At 36.3% G+C, this 16,626-nt stretch overlaps 1 protein-coding gene and 3 long non-coding RNA genes across 4 annotated transcripts in view; 1 reads left to right on the forward strand and 3 right to left on the reverse strand.

Annotated features, from left to right (window-relative positions):
- LOC115621505 (headcase protein) overlaps positions 1–16,626 on the forward strand; it is a 173,109-nt gene that overhangs the window by 127,228 nt on the left and 29,255 nt on the right. The gene's annotated exons all lie outside the window — the stretch shown is intronic.
- On the reverse strand, positions 11,331–11,597 carry LOC115621516. Its single transcript, XR_003995272.1, has 2 exons — positions 11,499–11,597; positions 11,331–11,442 (listed from the first exon to the last, which is right to left on the reverse strand). It is a non-coding gene; the product is annotated as an uncharacterized LOC115621516 (long non-coding RNA).
- LOC115621514 lies at positions 12,383–12,788 on the reverse strand. The gene is made up of 2 exons (XR_003995270.1): positions 12,707–12,788; positions 12,383–12,648 (listed from the first exon to the last, which is right to left on the reverse strand). It is a non-coding gene; the product is annotated as an uncharacterized LOC115621514 (long non-coding RNA).
- On the reverse strand, positions 15,861–16,154 carry LOC115621515. The gene is made up of 2 exons (XR_003995271.1): positions 16,081–16,154; positions 15,861–16,014 (listed from the first exon to the last, which is right to left on the reverse strand). It is a non-coding gene; the product is annotated as an uncharacterized LOC115621515 (long non-coding RNA).

Below are 16,626 nucleotides of genomic sequence, written 5' to 3' on the forward strand. Positions count from 1 at the left end.
GTACGAATTCAGATTCAGAGGCCGACACGAAAACGGCGGCGGCGCCACCAACGCAGTTCGTTGCCATCGACGGCAGTTGCAGCAACAACAGCAACAATTGTGACGAGACAAAACCGGGCAAATCATGTTGCAATTTCGTTGTATTTACAGACAATAAATTTTTAAGCATTTAATTTGGCCGGCATATAAGGTTTGATCGTTGTTGTTGTTGTTGCTGTTGCCGCTGCTGCTGCTGCTGCTGCTGGCGTTTCGTAGGAGTGGCAACTGCAACATGCAGCAGCAACACATTTTTTGTACTGCAAGCCAAATTGATTTGTTGTGGCAATAAAAGCGGGCGGTCAATCAAGCGTGTTAAATGCAAGCCCCTCTCCACTTCGCCCCTAACCCACGAACACTCCCCTCTCCTAACCATCGCTGGTGATTGCAATCTTAGGCGAGATGCGACAGCAAGATAAAATGTTGCACAACATTGTTGCCAACTTGGTCTACATGCTTTTGCACTTAGGAAATTCTTGGAAAAAATAAATATATTTATATACATACATATGAGTATACTCGTATATGTAGTAGTAGTCTTTCGTTTTATGTGCAGAATTGTTGTTGTTGCGAAACACTTTTTCCCAGCCAGCGACATGTTGCAGCAACATTTCGTTTTGGCATTTATAATGGACTTTATTATGAAGCGATTAGTGTTGACATTAGGAATTGCTGTTGGTTCTTCTCCTTCTTCTTCAATTACTTGAGCTCATTGTTGTTGCCGTCATAACTTACAGTTAGCGTTTCCTGCTTTCTGCCCACTCGCTTTTTTGCCCGTTTTCACCCAGAGTTGAGCAATTCTAATGAACTAGTTCCGATTTCTATACATAGTTAGCTAGTGAATTTTAATAATCACAATTATAAGTTTATCGTTTAATAATGTTTACTTAACGAATCAGACGTAATTAAGTTATCTTTTTAATAAACTACTTGCGCATGAATATATATCATTGTTAAATTTTGCTTTGAAAATTGCATTTGACTGCACGTTTCTTCATTGTTCAATCGGTCTGACCGTTTCTCTCTCCGCCTGTCCGCCTGTCTGTTCGTCAAGCGAGTTTCATAAATTTGGCACCATGTGTCATAATGCCAGGCTCAACGCTCAACTCAAAATGCTTAGCGCTCGCGCCTTCAATTGCATCCGCAGTCCCCTCCCCTCCCTTTCCGCTCCATCCATTCTCCACGCAAGTCACATGTGTGCGGTGCGCTCTACGTGCAAGCCGGCACACAACGGCCACCGCCTGGCGTCTCTCTCCCTCTCTTCGTCTTTTGCGCCTTTGCTGCAATCGCCAACGCACGAGTCTCTTACGCTGCCGACGTTGACTGCGCTGCAGGCAGCGGCTGTTGTCGTTTGGCCGCCATCGCAATCTAATGTCAGATAGTTTTGCGGTCGCTAACCCGCGTGCTGCGCCGCCACGCTCCAAGCGTGTAACCGTGTGTGTATGTGTGTGTGTGTGTTGTGAGAGAGTGTGGAAACACAAAATAGAAATAGTATGTAAAGCGGCAATGTGCAACTCGCATGCATACACGCAGTCACACACGCACACACACACACACATACGCACGTAGAAATATTTTGCAATTAGTTTGTGTGCTGATGAATGCAAATTAGAAATATAGCAGCTGAGTCTCGTTGCATTGTCGTCGTTTTGTTTGCCATTGTCTATCGACGTGAGCGTCGCAGTCGCCATGTAAAAGATACTTAATCTACCATTTGGCTTGAGCTAGCATGAGTGGTAGAAAACAATGGCAACGAATAGACGACGACGGCGACAACATTTTTGCATTGCTTTTTGCATTTCTATTACATAGTTTGCTAATCTACAGGCATTTTTTGCTCTCTAAATATGTACATGCTTGTATCTGAAAATAATACAATATGAAATAGAAAATGTTGAAAATTGAATAACAGTAGACGAAAAGGTGCATATCAGACAAAGAATGGCGAGAAAGCTTTCATTGCCAGTCAAATAAGATTCTGAAGTAGGACATTTGTAGGAATATTAAAAGCAGTTTTATTAAGGTTTAAAAATTTGATTTTCTTGGTTGTACTATAAGAATTTTTTTTTCGAAATTAGAGATTCTTACTTTAAATTTGCTTGCATCGTTGCTCTGCTGCTCTTTAACATAGGCAGTTATGTTTGAAACTTTAAAAACAAAACTGTTAAGCTTGGTCACACTTGCAAATCATTTGTACACTAATTGTTGCTTCATTTTACACATACGCTTTAAAAAGTTAGAGTCATGACATATTTGTGAAATTCTATAAATATCTGTATGCAAATTGTTTGTCTGTCCGACCATATCTAAACATTTAAAATTTCTTTCCAATATACAAGTAGAATCGAAAATATTTCAAATGATTGTGGATTAGGCAACTATTGAACCTGTAGTGCCATTATTTCATTGTCTTTGCTATAATGGACAAAAATGACAGTTCTAACGGTTAAGTTAGCTGCTGCGCTGTCAGCGTCGCTTTGACATCTGCCACATTGCTGCTGCTTCTCTCCTTCCTGCTGCCCTCTCTCACTCACACACACACACAAACTTTAAAACAGTCTCTCTTCATCATATGCTCATCTCACTGTCATGGCTGTCAATCAGGCGTCTGGACGCGCGTGTCGCTCACAATTATGCATTCTAATGACAGCATAATGCATTTTCATTTATATATGTACATACATATGCACATATGTATGTACTTATGTATAAATTTATATATAAAGAAGCGACTAAGATGGCTTGCACATGTTTCATGTTTGCTTGACAAAATGCCAAAAGAAATACTACTAAAAAAAAATTAAAAAATGCAAGCAACAGCATATGGCAAACACTTAAATTTTTGTATAGGCAGCTGCGAAGAAAAACAATTCAAAAATGTCAGGCTACAAAATTTGTTGTTGCGCAATGGTTGGTGTTGTTATTGTTTTAAAACAGCAGCCAAAGAAAAAATGTTCAACAATTATTGCGCTTGTTCCTTGTGTTGTTGTTGTTGTTGTTGTGCTGTTCTTTTTGTTGTTATGCCACACATTCTGGCTGACAGACAAGAGTCGTGCGTACAAAACTTATATGTATGTACGTAGTTGTTGCCAACAGTGCCATAAAAATGGAGCCAAGAAGAAGAGTTAAAAGAGATGGATGGTGGAGAAGGGGGCGGCCGGCACTTTTGCCCTGTCTCTTCACATGAGATACTTTTGCTTTCAATTTTGTAGCTAATTTTGCGTCTTTCATTTTTATTACTTTCGTTGTCGTTGTCGTTGTTGACGTCGTCTACGTTGCGGCAGCTCTGCGTGCTCGTCGTTCAACCTGCCTACACTAACCTATGACAATAATTAGCGAAGCACGCTAACAAAACAACGGCACAGCAAAAAATAAATAAATAAACACAAATATAGTATTTATATGTACATACATACATATGTTTGTTTGTATGTAGGCATGCAGCAGCTTTTTGTTGTTGCTGTTCCTGTTTTTGCTGCGCCCCCACTCTATCGTATATTTCTTTATTTTTATAGCATTTTGCTGTTTTTAGCATTTAATGCGACGCAATTAGTAGAAAGCTTTAACGTTCTATGCGCTCGTTCGTTCACTTACTCTCTCTCGCTCTCTCCCTCTTTCGCTCTCTGGCTGTGTGGGTGCGCCATTTTCAAGGGCAGCCTAAAAGTAGGCAACACTCATAATTTCTATTAAATATGCCAGTCACATCATCATGCATCTGTCCATAAAAAACCGAAACTATTTGTAATCTGTAAATGCCGCTCGCCACAAATTTAATGCCAAATAATATGCATTCATATGTGTATTAAATACTTAAAAGTTTCAACGCCAACGCCGACCAACTAATGCAATTTTCACAAGCCGCCGCCGCTGCCGCCACATTGACGACGATGACGCTGCTCCGTTCGTTCATTGACTTTGCGACACAGTTAGTGGCTAAGTTAACAAAAAAAAAAGAAGCAATAGCAACACGATAGTGCGTTAAAAAGAGATAGCATATGAGCCTATACAGTGGAATAAATGCCACAAAAAAATGTATGAGTTTTTCTGAAAATAGTCTTCCAGGAAAAAATTGAAAAACATATATTAATTAAAGATAATTTGAAGAATTTAAAAAATAGATTTCGAGCGCAATATTTAATGTTTGAAAATGAAATGTACATGCTATGAGCAACCGAGAAAATGCTTAACACAACAAAATATTAAATATTGGTCATTACTAAAAAGATTGAATAAATATATTTAAAATGAAATAGAAGAATATCAAAATGTTGTCCATAAGTTATATTTTAGGATTTGTTTCATTTCATATGAAAATTTTGATGAGGAAAGTGTTATTGAATTAATATTTGATTTAATTGAATTATATTATATTCTATACTTTTGACTTCAATCCAATCGCTTTAAGCTAGAAAAAAAGTTCCACTGTGCATCAATTGCCACTGGCAGCTTAGCGGCAGCTGTTGTTGCTGCTGCAACGTGCAACATTGCGTCGCTGTTGCACTTTAAATGGTTTGTTTGACTTTACAATGCAGACAAATTTCCATGCTCGACTGACTGACTGACTGGCTGCCTGCCCGCCTGCCTGAGTGTCTTGCTGGCTGGCTCGTGGGCTTAAAATTGGTCTTAAGTGCCAATTGGTGGCGGGCAATATGTACAGCAGGCATTTCTATTAAAGGCATTCAATCATTATCTTTCGCACAAACGTCGCCATCAACATAATCATCAATACCAGCCACATTCACATTCTATATATCTATATACACACAGCCATACACACATATATATATGTGTGTGTGTGTTTGTGTTGGCTGCAAAAATTGTGCAACTGTGCAAGCAAAAACGGCGCCCCAGGGGGTCAACACCTACCATTTACGCTAAATAAACGACTTACGGTCTCCTCCAACTGCTTGACTGACTGCCAGATAGACAGACAGACAGACAACTTTGGTTATATTTCATTTCATTTTTTTGGCGCGCGTTTTTCTAAACGCATTTGTTTTTCTTCTCTCTGCATCGTCATCAGCATTCCCTCTTTTTTTGTGTTTGTTTGCATCTTTGCATAAGTGCTTAGATTGCTTTGGCTGATGAATTGCCAACAGCAGGCGAGGTGGCAAGCAGGCATGTCTGCCCACAACAGCAACAACAACAATAGTGACTTTTGCACAATTGTCTTAGTTGCTGGTCAATGCTCGGCTGCAGCATGTTGAATTATTGACTATCCGAGGCGTATACTTAATATGTAAGCAAAGCTTCATGCTGTCCATGTGTTAGCATGTGTGTGTGTGTGTGTGTGTGTGTGTGCATGTGTCGACAGCATTGTGCACTAATTAATAAAATCTATATGCCCGATAAAATGTCCAGACTCAGAACACGCGTCTGCTTATCGATTAAAATATCTGGGCAGGAAAAAATAAAACCAAATAATACTCGTACTTGGCAAAAATTTGTAACGCAATTGTTGTTATTGTTGTTCAAAGCTGTTGCAATTACAGTGCAACAACTCAATTATGGGCATTGCAATAGCAGTAGCAGCAGCAACAACAACAGTAACAACAACAAGACGGGGTTTTGAGACCGCTTATCGAACGCTCGAAATCGACGGCAAGCCGCGCACTGCAAGTCCAACGCCTACTTCCTCAAGTTGTTGCAGTTGTTGTTGCTGCTGCTGCTTATGTTGTTGCTGTCGCATGTGGCGTGTGTGGTGCGAGTGTCTGGTGTTAAAAATAAATTTGTCCATATTGCCGCATATATCGTGTGGTCAGGCAATTGTCTTTACTTCTTTTTTTTTCAAAGCATTGCATGCCTTTTTAACCCAAAGATGTTTAAAAAAAATCCATATTCTATGGTTGTAGTCTTTCCTCAGAATCGTTATGAATTTTTCCTACTCCTATGTTAGTTGTAATCGAATATAGAGTTAAATAAAATAGTTGATTTGATCCATCCACTAGCTTAGACGTTCTGTCATTGTCTGAATGGTCTGAGTATAATAGCTTGTAGAGCCAACTTGGCAAAATAAAAGTCAAAAATAGTTCCCTAATAAGTATTTTCGGAATCAATATTTATAAAAGTCTAGCAAATTAAGTCATTAAGTAGTCACAAATTTAAATCCCATTTTTCTGCTAAATCAAGAAATGAAACTCCGCGACAAACAAGGGGTTAAGCTTTGGCTTTGCAGTCGTATAACACGACACGATATGTGCTCATAAATGCTGTGTAGATTTCTGTATACAAATGCCAGACAGTCGGTGAATGCTTAAAATTTCATTTTCATTTTTTGCCATTTTATCTGCTGTGTCTGCCTGTCTGTCTGACTGACTGCTCATAAAAATATTAAATATAGCACGAGAAAAAAGTAAATTGTTCATTAAATTCAAAGCACGCATTATGTTGGGAAATAGAAAAGAAACGGAGTCAGAGTCTTAGAGTCTGTTCGGCAGCAACTCGACTCGACTCCACTGCAGTTGAGTGTTGAAGAGGTTGCCTTTGATTCATTCATTCATAAGGGCCTGTCGAAACATTTACACACAATCCTCCTCACACACACACACACATCTGCCTTCCTTGCAACATTCCGCTTTTCAGAAACTTGTGCCATTTGCATGCGTTTCAAATACTGCTCTTCAAAATTGCTGCCAGCGATTATGTTGATATGTTTAAGCACTTTGATGCCCATTTGAAACCTACATACATATATTTTTTGATGCACTGAGATGCAAAATGTTATACAAAAGTTGAAGCATTAATAATAATAATTTGCGAAATGTATTTATTCTTAAAAATATAATTCATTTTGCATTTATTTGAGTTTTGCAAATACAGCGTACAAATATTTATTAAAACTTTTAAAATCCATATTTCTTAATGTAATTCTATTTTAAATCCTTCCATAAGCAATGCACATATGCAAAAGGTTTTTTCACTCAAAGCAGTCCAAAAAATCCTTTACTGGAGCCATACAAGCACTACATTCTATTTAAAACTATGTCTCCAAGGTGCACTTTTCATTTAATAGCCAGAAATCAAACGGCGTTTTATTTTTTTGGTAAAATGGACACGAAGAATGAGGGTAATATTTTTGAAACCAAATGAGATTTTTTACTTTTATTAGGCACAAAAGTACTCTGACTGGACTGATCCATAAGAAATATTAACATCATCAGCTATGGCTCTATTTGTGAATTCACGTTTTGGGAGCACTAATTATTGATTTGTCCATCCTTTAAAAATGTTATGTATTTTATTTAAACTGGGAACTCAATGTTTCAGTTACAGAAATTCTATTTCTTACACGAAATATAATAGAATTTTTTTTTTTTTTTAATAAATTTATTAAATTATTTAATAAATTATTAAATTATTGTAAAAAAACGAAGAAAAAAAGTGACAGTGCTGCCAACTTAAAAGTAAACAGATTTGTCCCTAACGAAACACCCATTCGACTTTCGGATCATATTTGTAAACATACATATGTAGCATACTGTCGTAGAATCTACAGTACAAGCCTAACTGGAGCAGCAAAAGGCACAGTCGATGATTATTTTTATAAAATTCAAAAACAAAAAGTTCATTTTTCAAACTCAATAGAGCTGTGCAAAAGTTAAACGTGTTTTATTTATTTGTTTATTAGTTTCTAAGTTTCAACTGGAATATGCATTTGATAGGAATTTGTTCGAGTGTATGTAAATTGGTGAAAATAAGGTTTGTGTGTATGTGTGTTTATTTAAAAACTGTGCAGGCTGGCTTCTATTGATTTTGGTCCAGCGAGCCAAGTTCATTGAACTTGTACCAAAAAATCCACACACACACACACACACACATACACAGACAGACGGACATAAAGTTCAAACATTTTGTCTGGCGAGCCAGCAGGCAGCTACCTACCTGGGACGTGGAAGCTGGACCAAAAGCTTGTGTGCATTTTTTCTTCGCATACCTACATAAATATTTGCTGATGGTTTTTTTTCTGTTTTTCTTCTTCATTTTACATTTTTCATTAATTTTAACAGCGACAGCTTCGAGTTAACACCAATTAGTCGCACCCGTTGCTCGTTTGATTTCGTTCGCAAATAATGCATACCTTTTTATTTTCGACATTTTTGCAATAACTTAATAGTAAATGCTGTTCAATACCTTTTAAGAGTCATTGACATGGACCAAGAAATACCCTTACAGGCATCGAGCAGAAGCAGTGTGGGGGAGAAAGTCTATAATTTCTCTTTCATGCTAATAGGTACTATGGCGTATTAATTTCTGTAAATGCTGTTGTTGTTTGTGGTGGTGCATATATCTTGGTCGGTTTTTTCATGACTGTCAAAAATTGCCTCTGCATTTTTTATTTTATTATATATTTTTTTTTTTTTTTGACATGGGTCACAATTTTGGCGACCAGCCAATTTTTACAAAGTTTTCGAAGAAGAAAAAGGGTGCTTAGAACCGTCTTTCTCCTGATGCTACATTTGTTTTAAATGTTCAGTTTATTGAAGCATAAAAATGGTAATAATAATTATAATTTGTTGAAATCCTTTAGCTGAGGCCGTTGGCTTTGGAGGTATCGAAAGTCCTCTTAAAACTTGAAAGTATTGATACAAAAAAATGATATTAAGTAAAAACTAAATTAATTATTCTTCTAAATGATCGTTACCTATGATCCCATTTATTAACACGTATTTACGGTTCTAAAATTTTATGTAGTAAGTATTATTGCATAGAATTGACAATTTGGAAATAAAAGGAGAGCAATAGTCAGAAGATTTCTGTTTGCTCCTCCCGGAGTTTGGAGGTTGGAAAGAAATACAAGTCCGAAAAATGCATTCTTTGGTTATTTTGGTTGCCGAGCCGTTAAAATGGTCGTATATAGTATTGGTTGAAACATCTGAGACTACCGTCCTGCAGAGATCTATTACGTTATAATATTGGTTTTATTGTTCCACCAATGATAACCTTTGATTATACAATTTTGAAAGCTGCAATTATTGATAGTGAGTTGCCAGTCTTTATAAAGCACAAATCGGCTAAATTATTTAGTAAATTAAATTATAACTTTGTTGCCGATTTATGTAATTACTTGTATTCGTTCCACTCATTCACCCCATTCCCACTCAAAGTTTTATTCGATTCAATATTCATTCATAAAGTATCTGAAAATGTTCTAATATTTATGCTAAATTCCGCTCTCGCCCTCCATCCTTTTCATAGTGTAATATAAACTCGATTAAGGACACGCCTTGCAGTCATGTAGCTTGTTAAGCTCGTTTTTGCGCCATTTTCCAATCCCGGCGGCTTATCGTTAACAGCATATTAAAGGATTTTTGGCATTGCCGCACACTATGACTTTTTTATTGACTTAGTTTGTCGGCATTTTGACGCTGACTGGCTGGCTGGCTGGAATTGCTTGTCTTATCGGCCACGTTGTCGTCTGCTTGGATTTGTTTTTAGCCTTGTTAGGAGACACAACACACAAACACACAGGCACACTCACTGTCTGGCAGAGACAGGGAGATAAACATTTCCGCTTTGCTGCTGCTACTGCTGGTGCCTACGGTCACGTGCGCTGCGGCATTTTCCTTCCTGGCTAAAGCCAGCCACCCCCTGGGTGGTCGCCTATCACAAGGCCAAAATCATTTGGCTGCTGCAAAGCAAATGAAAATATATAAACAAAAGGCCATGGCCATAATATGGCAGAGCCAGAGCGAACAGTAGTTGCCCGATCGATAAAATTAAAGCATTACCTTAAACTTAAGTGGAGAATAGTTGAACTAACAAATAAATAACGGTAATCAATCACATTTGCTTTCAATTCGGAGACTTGTCAATCATTTTCCTATGTGTTTCCTATTACCAAAGCTCTAGGTGGCTAATACTCTAAAAGTTTAAATTACTTCGAGGATTTGATTGATAATAATACAATACAATACAAAAATGAATACTATATGTATAATAGTACTGTTATAATAATTTTTTTCACACACATACGATGTCTTACTGTTTTACTTACTATTTAATATCGATACTGATGTTTGAAAACAATATAAACACTATTGATACTAATTAACTAGTATTCTAAATATTATTTAGTTTATACCATTTAGTATTCAATCGTTAGCATTTAAATTTATTTTCAAGTAAGATACATTTGTATGGTTAACAAACCACTCATTCCCTTTTCAATACTGAATCGAAGCCTATATATCGATATTGGTATCTGGGATTAGTATGATCACTATTGATATTAATTCAAAAGCCTCTATATGTTCAATACCAATTGAAAGTATACTTCGCCAATATTATTTTCATATTTAATCGATAATATTTGAAAAAATTATAATCGTAATGAAATAGTTACGATAGTTGATTTAATATCCAATTCATAACTTTTAAATGACACTATAAAATTAATATAGGCACAAATCGATGGAAAAAAGCACAAACACTATCGATACAAGTAATATATCTGCTAATGTTCGATACCAGTATTTATACTATATCACTTACTCGATACATTATGCATGTCAATCAGAACTTTTGAAATGTACTATAATTTCTCATCATATCATATAGATTTACTAAACGTTTTATATCGATACTGTTTTATTATACTTTTAATATCGATACTGCAATTTAAATATTCATAAGATACTTGCGATGCTTAAATAACTACTCAAATGTTATTTAAATGCAATAAAAACATGTCAGTTTCCCCTTAAGTTAAATGAGTATTTCACTTTCTTCTTTAAGCAGCTCTTTGCTTGAAATCGAGACTCCACATCAGTTTTATTTAAAACAATCCATCAAGTAGACTTCTTCTTCTTTGCCCAGACGGCTTGTCTTGCTTGCAATTCAATCAAAATTTGCTTGAACATGCAACAGAAAAAAAAAGGAAAAGGAAAAAGGGAAGGCAATTGAATTTATTATGGAGTCGCGCATAAAGCTTTAGACTACCTTTTTAGCGCGACAGCATTTCGTGGACACGCCGCCAACGCGCTGCAGTAACAACTACAACAACAACGATAACGACAACAACAATAGCAGCAGCAACACGCCCCAATTGTGTTTTTGGCATTGTCTAACGCATTGATGCTGTCGAGATCTCAGCAGACGGCTATGGCGATGACGATGACGCTGGCAACGGCGGCGACACTTGTCTCGTGTCACTTCACAACCTGCAACGACATATTTTAATGTGCCAACTAACCACTTGGCCCCAACCACCCTGCTAGTTGGCCATGCACTCAAAAAAAAAAAAAAAAAAAAAAAAAAAAAAAAAAAAAAAAAAAAAAAACGTAATGAGAGTGCAATTCTTTTACAAATTTCTTGTTCAGAACTCTTTATGGTATTTCTAGTCATCCTTATTGCACAACTCAGGACTGCAATTATATCTACAACAAATAGGTTTATCGAATTTGCCGGCTAAAATAGATCGAATTTCAATTAGGAAAGAAATAAAGATAACTAGTATCACTGACCTTTGGGTATATGCAGCGATATAGCCACATTGGCCAGCACAACAAATACAAACAATGAAAGCCAATTCATTTTTACTCGTTTACTGCACTGTACTTGATTTTAAGTGAAGAAGTGTGTTATCGAGTATGGCATTTCTAGTTCTTATGATGACGATTGATGATGATGTGGAATTGAATTTCCCTAATTTCATGGTTACTCAAACCATATACCGTGACTTTTCGAATCGAATTTTCATATTTTTAAATGTTTTTACATGTTTTATTTCTCAAACATTACCTCTTCCATTTATTTGTATGATAAACATATAAGCAAGTAGATTTCTTGCTAAATTTCTTTGAAGAAAGTAATCGTTTGCAGATTTTTATGGGATTTAACATAATTCTTGTGATTTCCTTAGACTTTTGAAATTTTGGTTATTATATTTTTGGATTACTCCACTACTCTTGATGTGCCATTATTGTCAATAAGATTCCACTGCCAAGTACTAAGTAGTTTTCATCATCTATATCTACTGTCGGCCAACCTAGAGCATTACTCGATACTGCCACAATGGCTAGCATAAGACATATAGTTTGTATAACTCGCACACCTTTTTACTTTTTGAGTACTGTCTATAATAAAAGCAAATCCAACGCATTTACTGCATTGCACTTCTCGTTTAGCATCAATAAATATGTTATGTATGTTACATAAGACTAATTCTTTAATAGGCGAACCCAATGTAACATTCCTTTTATTTGCCAAATTATAGAATTTCGTGGCTTTTTAAACGATACTTCTTTTGACTTTTCTCTGTTAGCTTTTCTCTCTTGAATATTACGTATACTTACTATTTAGTTCCAAAAGTCTAAATATCATCCAAAAATCAATTCAATAAAGAATGTACTGGTTTTCAGAAAATATTTATACATATGTTTTGTACAATTTATTTAATTCCCTTCTTGAGATTATGCGTTCGTCTTCCTATTCCTTTCTTTTGATGTCCATTCTTGTGCTTGTCGTTCTTAACACTTATCGTCCTGCGCCCTTTCTTCTTTGGATTATCTTTCTTGTGATTACTCTTCTGATTTCCTTTGCCTTTGGAATGAAGACATGTTGACATTGGACATTTCCATTTACAACACTTGGGTTCCTTTTGCACATTCGCAACTAAGTTCGAATTGTTAATAAAATGAAGCTAAAAATTATCCAATTATGGGCTAATTACCTGCAGCAGTACGATGTCCAACAGATCCGCTGACAGTATATATGCCCAGCAGGGCCACAATTAACAACACCATCCAAGAAAGAAGGTTCATTTTAAACTCTATGAGCTACTAGCACTTCATGACTTATATTATTTAAGATTTTACACGGATCATGCTTCTATTATTAGGTCTGGCGTAAGAAATTGTTTGCCAATAATAGCATCCATTAAATTAACTTTAACGTCCACCATATTGGAATTATAATGCCCATGTCAAGCGTTCCCGGTATTTATTTACATAGATAATACATTTTCCGTTATCTATTACATCAGGATACCTTTTAAAACGTATGTCTTAGTGGTATTTTATACTGTCGAATTCGGTTGAAGATACCAAAATCCATATTTGGTAATATTTTTAATACATTTTGCATTCGGTACTTTTGGAATACCTATTTACTTAAACTGTTATCGTATAGAAATTTGATACTCTTCGATTTCCTATAGTTTACTTTATTGAACTTTGATTCCTAGGGGAGAAATTTGATGCCTTCGGATTTTTTTAGTCGATGCTTTTTTGATCTATTTTACAAAACTTTTGGGTTTTGCAGTCGATGCTTTTTCGATATATTTTACAGAACTTTTTTTTTTATTAAAGTTAGATGAGTTAGATGAATATATCTGCGATTCCCTATTCTACTTACTAAACCTTAGAAGATGTTTTGAAGATGACTATATAACGTAGTCTTAATATCGATGCTTTCGATAATCTTTTGGCAATTATATTATTGAACTGTGATGCCAAAGTGAAGCGTGCCTTCAATGCCTTTTACGAATTTTAGTTTTAATCACTTGTTTTTTTATCGATGCCATTCCGATACTTTATCGATTAGATAAGAAAATATATTCGATATTTTTGTTAGAAACCATTTATAAGAGATCTATTCGATGCTATGTGCAACTTACTTGCCTTTGCGATGCCTTCTGGCTTTGATTATTTCGGTACTCTGCCAACTATCGATACTCTTGGGGCAATCTGAATATAAAACGTGCAAGCGAGCATCATTTCAGAAAACTCTTTGCCATTTCCCAAGTGTAGAATGGATGCCAACAACATCACTCGCCCCACCTCCACCGACACTCCACATTCCGCGTCTGATCCGCTTGTCGTTTGTGTTAATGTCTCTTGGCAAACTTTCGCTACAGCGGCGTGCTCGACAACGTTGCCGCCATCGTCAATGTTCGTTATCTATCGCTGCAAACGACAGGCAGCATTGATTTAATGACGTTGACGGCAATTTCCCTTTGCTCCTCGTCCCTTCCCTGCATGCATTTTCTAGATGGTTCGCTGCAGCTCCTTCTCCCCCTTGTCGCCGTCTTCGAATGCTTTATTTATTGATTTAACTTTGCAATATCTAGCCATATTCTTGTTGCTACTTCAATGTATTATGTCCTTTTTTATTGTATTTGAAGCGCTTCACTTTTTTCTCGTATGAATTTCCTTTTTATTTGTGCATAGCTTGCAAAATTTATGCGCCATCAGCAGCTCTCCCAATCCCTATCCCAGCCTTGGCCTTTGTCTAAGTATCTTTTAAATAAATAACCAAAAGTGAAGAAAAAATGCGAAAAATAAGTTCAGCAGCAAATTCAGGAGCGGTGCATTGAACTTGACTCTTGGCTGCCTTCTATATACTATATATTATTTTATTTTTCCTTCATTTTATTGCTTTTTATTGGTTTCTGATTTGTATTGCACCTTTTTTTCCCCATTCATTCTTCTTGTTGTCGTTGTTGTTGTTTTTGTTGCTGTGATGTGCTTCATTACAAATAAGGCGCTTAGTCTGAAATGTAATGCCAGTTAGCCCTGTGATCCTTGACTGCAAAATTAATTATCGAACAGTCAACGATTGGCAAATGCATTCCAGGCTGCCACGCCCCCACCTCCCACCTTCTGACAGACAGGCGGGCACGCCTCTTGCTTGTTTACTTGTTCCTCGTCTCTTGGTTTTGTTGTCTGCTACCTCTGCCCTTTGAAGTTTTGCTCTTCTAGCAAGTTTTATTTTATTTGCTTTGCTTTGCTTTGCTTGGCAGACACACTCACGTGCGAGTATGTATGTGTGTGTGTGTGTGGTCTCTGTCTGTGTGCAGCACCGTGTGTAATGAAATTATTTCAATGATAACGCAGCTTAACATACACACGCACAGATGTAGACACTCTAGCAGATATATTTTACAGAGCTCGTGTATCTGCCCATCAGTCAATGTGCTTGGCCAAAAGTTCAAAATTCGTCCTTCGTTTCAGGTTTCTGTCCAACTTTATGAGCCAAGCCCTGTTGCTGCCCCTCCTCCTCCTCTTCTTCTTCTACTTGTCGTTACTGTTGTTGTTGTTGTTGGCTGCAATTTAATTACGCTGCGGCTTCAAACACAACATGCTGGCTCGACCAAAAGTACACACACAAGCACGCACACACACTCACACACACACACACATGAGCAAGCCAGTATCACGTTGCAGGAATATTTGCCCAAAAAGCCAACAACGATGCATAATATCAGGCAGCCTTCTTAATGTCTTTTTAATTTGGAGTCCACAGACAGCGCCAAACACTTCTTGTTGGACTGAAAATTTTGCCAAATTCCAGCTTTAAAGATGCTTAGCTATTGCATCGGAAAAATTGAATTCAAACAAAAATAGGGAAACAGAAATAATTAAAGATACAAGATTAAATAGAAGAAGTGTAAACAGAAATTATTCAAAAATTTAATATTTTGGTAAATCACTGAAAAATGTTTCCACACAGAGTAACTGAAAACGAAAGGAAAAAAATTGCATTCAACTTTGAAAATCAATTAAGAATGGAGTGCTAGAGTCAAGTCAACTTTTACATACAGTTGGTCTAAAAACGAACACTAATTACATTCATATTTTATTTATTATTTGTGTCTGAGAAAACTGAAACCTTTTTCTCGACAATTCGTATATTAAAGATTGAAGTTAATAATTAAATGTACCATTCATCAGAAACACAAAAACCCAAACTTCTGTCTTCTCTAGAAAGGATCAACCTAAAAGAACCTGTCTACCAAGCTTTGTTAGTTCTAAGTACCTCTTTTACTTTCTTCCGAGATCCTTGTCTAAAAGGCGCTCTAAAACAATACAGAAGACAACTAAAAATTGCAATTGTTGTTAGGCAAATAACATAATTTTATTTAAATAAATTAAAACGCACATCATTTGTTTCGAAAGAATTCTTCATCGTAATTCAATCACTTATTGCAGTTGGCATTAGAGCAACCAAATTTGCAACAAAACGGTACAATTTTTGCAGCTGAAAATAAAAATATTTAGTAATTATCAAAGAAGAGTACAAAATATTGTAAATCATTTAACTTACTTGGACCGGGTTGAAAATCGTAGCCTTTCGGAAGTACAGCTATAATGGCTAGAAACAGTAATACTAGGTTCATGTTAACTAACTTACTAACTAATTTGGTTGATGACACTTTTTATAGAGGTTTTTGTATGGCGATTTGTTACACATAATTCAAAATGAACACAACGTACCATTCACGCGAGTCCGACAGTAAAATACACTACGTTATATATTATCTGCGCGGCTATGTGCGCTAATAGTAGAAGCAAGAATTAGAACAAGAGCGGTCGTGATTAATAACTTAAAAGTAATCTGGTACTTGCAACGCTAGGATAAGTTAATAAAATAAATAAAAAATTAATAGTTTTAGGAATTGACCGATTTCGATTAAATTTAAAATAAAAATAAAGTGTATGCAGCTGTAGAATTGTGGACTGTGTTGATGAAATTCTATAGCGGGGGACGAGGGAGAAAAATTAAAAATATAAAATAAACTCGTCATGCCTAGGGATTAGAAGAGTCTAGACACCCAGTTTGGTAAATGTAGCCTCAACCCTATTTCGAAAT

The sequence above is a fragment of the Scaptodrosophila lebanonensis genome, unplaced genomic scaffold, assembly GCF_003285725.1.
Source record: "Scaptodrosophila lebanonensis strain 11010-0011.00,11010-0021.00 unplaced genomic scaffold, SlebRS2 tig00000024-arrow-pilon, whole genome shotgun sequence".
NCBI classification, from domain to species: Eukaryota; Metazoa; Arthropoda; class Insecta; order Diptera; family Drosophilidae; genus Scaptodrosophila; species Scaptodrosophila lebanonensis.